The 4,059-nt window shown below is 42.8% G+C and overlaps 1 non-coding gene across 1 annotated transcript; it reads left to right on the plus strand.

The window, feature by feature from the left end:
* Positions 1-690: 690 nt before the first annotated feature.
* Positions 691-763, plus strand: TRNAT-UGU (transfer RNA threonine (anticodon UGU)). The gene has a single exon. It is a non-coding gene; the product is annotated as a tRNA-Thr (tRNA).
* The last annotated feature ends 3,296 nt before the right edge of the window (positions 764-4,059 follow it).

Below are 4,059 nucleotides of genomic sequence, written 5' to 3' on the forward strand. Positions count from 1 at the left end.
AATGGGGATAATTATAGCACCTCAACAAGCTGTGTGAGCATCGAGACACGTTGTGTAAGGAATCTGGTACAATAAACATGGGTGCTCCCCACACATAAAGATGTTTTGTAGACTGCTTGCTGTTATCCAAAGATTGAATGTGACCTTCCTATTTCTAGCCAATTAACTTGCTTTTGTACAAAAATCATATTTAATGTGAAGATATTTGTAGCATGAGAGAATTCCTACGGTTCTTGGATTTCTGTATGAGTGTGGAGGGAGGTGTTGAGGTAAATATTTCCTCTGCAGATTAGAAAACAGTGAGTCAGGAATTTGAACAAGTTGATATTAATTTCAGGCAATATTTTCTTCTGTTGTATGAAGCCAACATGGAAGAAATAAACCAAATATTTATTAAGTGCTCGGCCATGTTCTAGGTCCTTTGGGAGAAGAGGCGGGGTCCAGAGATGAGCCACACTCTTGATTTTCTCAAGGAGCCTGCTCTCTACCATCTACTATGCTGCCTAGATGGGATGGGTTTCTGCTGGAGGCAGAGGCTGCTCTCACAGCAAAATCTGGTGTGTGTGTGTGTGTGTGTGTGTGTGTGTGTGTGTGTATGAGAGAGAGAGAGAGAGAGAGAGAGAGAGAAAGAGAAAAGGATACAGAGAATTATTTTCAGGTTAATCATGTTAATCAAAAGGTCTTGGGGTAGGCTCCATAGCTCAGTGGTTAGAGCACTGGTCTTGTAAACCAGGGATTGTGAGTTCAATCCTCACTGGGGCCTCTTGTTGACTTCTGCTTTGAGGTGCCTGGGTTCAGTTAAACATCCAACTTCAGCTCAGGTCATGATCTTGTGGTTCGTGGGTTCAGCCCCGGATTGAGCTCTGTGCTGAGAGCTCCCAGCCTGGAGCCTGCTTCAGATTCTGTGTCTCCCTCTCTCTCTGCCCCTCCCCTGCTTGCGCTCTGTCTCTCTCTATCTCTGTCTCTGTCTCTCTCTCAAAAATAAATTAACATTAAAAAATAATTTAAAAAAAGGTCTTGTGGGTGCCTGGGTGTCTCAGTTGGTTAAGGATCTGTATTTTTATTTTGGCTCAGGTCATGAGCTCACAGTTGGTAGGATTGAGCCTCATGATGGGCTCTGTGCTGACAGCGTGGAGCTTGCTTGGGGTTATCTCTCTCTCCTTCTCACTCTACCCCTTCCATGCACGTGGTCAATAAACAAACAAACAAACAAACTTAAAATAAAATGTCTTGGATTAAATAATGTTGAAAAACTCTGGCCTAGACAGAAAGATCCATGAAAGAAGAAATGAATCAGGGAGTTGGTGAGCAGTCACAACTAGCTTTTATGTAGACAATGTGTGGGTAACCAAATATTCATTGGGGGGCTCCTGGATGTAGACCAGGCTGCCCAAACGCCTTACTGCCTTATGCCTCCTTTTAGTAACTAATATTTCATAACATGTTCTTCACTTTACCAGAAATATAACACAACCCATCCACAACATGATTTTCAAAACAAATCAGTGTGATGCCTCAACATAACCAAGGAACAAGTAAAAGGAACTTAAGATAAAGTAATATGTATCATATTTTAGCATGTGAATGCTCAGATATGACTACAGGAGAGAGATCGTGAACGGATCACATGATATGTACCCCCAAACTCCTCGTGGACACATCTGGGGCCTTGGTGCTGGCTGTTGCTGGGCACCTGTGTTCCTCCACGTGACTTTTCTCTCCATGCCTTATCTCACCATTTTGTGGTTTAGCCAACCTTACACATGGCAGCTGGCTTCCAAGATGGTGAAACAGAAGCATCAAGACTTTCAAACTCTAGGCTTTGCAGTCACACAGCATCACTTCTGCTGTGTTCTTTCCATCAAAGCAAGGCACAGGGCCAGCCTAAACTATTCAAGGAGTGGGTGGGTGGGAAATAGACTCCTTCTTTACAGGAGGAGTGGAAAAGTCATGTTGCAAATGGGCATGTGGGATAAAAGATTATTGTTGCCATTTGTGGAAACAACCTACCTCAGAAGAAGAGCCCTGAGAAGTAAAAATAAAAAGAATTAATCTATTTATTGAATTCTTCCTGTATGCCTGGCCCTGTACTAAGGCTTTACGTGTACATGCTAAGTACATCTTCGAGCAACCCCACGAGGTAGACATTATTATCTCTACTTTACAGATAAGAGAACTGACATTCAGAGAGGTAAAACAACTATGGTCTCACACTCAATAAGGATCTGAGACGGGGTTCAGACCCAGCTCGGTCTGACTCCAAAACCAGTGGTCTTGTCTGTGCTTCATGCAGCAGCTACTTAGAGAAGAGAGAAATATGCCTTCTGAAGACAGTCATGGGGTTCGCTTGAATATTTGTATTTGGTTGGATCCAGGGACTGGGTACAAAAGATGTTTGATCCCCTGATAGTTAGCAGAGGACCACAGCTGTTCACTTGATGCTTTTTAGTTGATGGGGATGGGAGATAAGTCCAAGCGTTGGCCTGTGCACTCATTCCCACATAGTGGGTTAAAAAGGCGTTGTAATGTTGCAAGCCTGTGTGTTTCAGTGCCTGTAAGATGTTCAGGTATGCACCTGTACAAAAAATGTGTGGTTTTGGAGTGCCAGTCGATTGAAAGATGGCCGTATCAGTCATGCGCAGAAGATGATTCCTAGTAACCCGGAGGACAGTGCCAGAATGATGGATGAGGCATGTGTTTCCTGGTGGGACAGAACTGCTAGGAACTGTTCATGGCGAGGCATAATTTCCATGCACGGATGGAACAATAGAAAGCATCCCTGATCCTTTTGATCTTTGTTCCTCATCAAACAAGGTTAATCTTTCCAGGGGTGTAAGACTCAAGTCACAGTTGGTGTTTGCTATTTGACTTGATTCAAAAACCATAGTAGACTTTTGTAAACCGTATCAGTTTGAGATGATCCTTAACTCAGCAATTCTCACAAGGTTCTGTTTAAGGCATACAGAATCCCCCTAACATCACAGTGTGGAAGCTGATTCTGATTTTTCTTCCAACTGTATTGTGGCCTGGATGTGTGGAAGGTCTTTCTGGAAAAGCTTCGATAGCCCTGTAGCCTAAGAGTTTATTCATCCACTCATTCATTCACTCACTCAGCTGATATTTTCGGAAGCCTCTAGCTACATTGTTCTAAACACTGGGGATATAGTAATAAACAAAAGGATATGGAGTTACTAGTCTCATGGAACTTATATTCTAGTTGAAGGGATGGGGTCCTGACATTATATACTATTTCAGATAGGGATAGGTGCTCAGAAGAAAAATAATACCAAAGAAGAGGACACAGAGTGATAGTGCAAAGCTATTTTGGACAGGTTATTTGGGGGAATCGCCTCTACTATACTAACATTGGAATATAGCTCTCTGTGAAATGGAGGAGGCAGCTAAGAAGATGTCAGGAGGAAGAGATCCCCAGGCATGGAGAGCAGTCAGGACAAATTCCTGGAGGTAGACATGTGCTTGGATGGGTCAGGAACAACCAGAAGGTTCATGTGGCAGGAGCAGAGTAAGAGACGAGACACTGGTAGGAGATGAGGTCAGACAGGAAGGGAGCCAGCCTGGAACACCAAGGGCCTTTCAGGACCGGGTAATGACTCCTAATTTTATTCTGAGTGATATGAAAATCTGTTGAAGAGTTTTGAACAGAAGAGAGGAATAATTTGGCTTATAATTTTAAAGGTTATTCTGGTTCATATATGGGAAACAGAATATAAGGAGGCAAGAACAGAAATAGGGAGGGTAGTTGACTAGTTCAAAGACTGTTGCAACAATAATTCATAAAAGGAATTGTGGCAGCTTGGACTCAGGTGGTAATGGAAAGTTGTAAGAAGTGGTCTGATTATAAGTATTCTTCAAAATTAAGGTCAACAGGGATTTGTTGAAAACAAAGTGTGGGATGGGAGTGAAGAATGACTCCAACTTCAACCTGAAAAACCTCAGGGATGGAGCTGCCATTTATGCAGATGGGAAAGACTATGGGAAGAGCAGTTATGGAGAAAAAGAGAAGGAGCCCAGTTTTAAAAATGTGAAGTTTGAGATGCC

The sequence above is a fragment of the Lynx rufus genome, unplaced genomic scaffold (genome assembly GCF_022079265.1).
Source record: "Lynx rufus isolate CCGP_SWC_20201006 ecotype Redwood Valley unplaced genomic scaffold, mLynRuf1.p SCAF_3, whole genome shotgun sequence".
Taxonomy (NCBI): domain Eukaryota; kingdom Metazoa; phylum Chordata; class Mammalia; order Carnivora; family Felidae; genus Lynx; species Lynx rufus.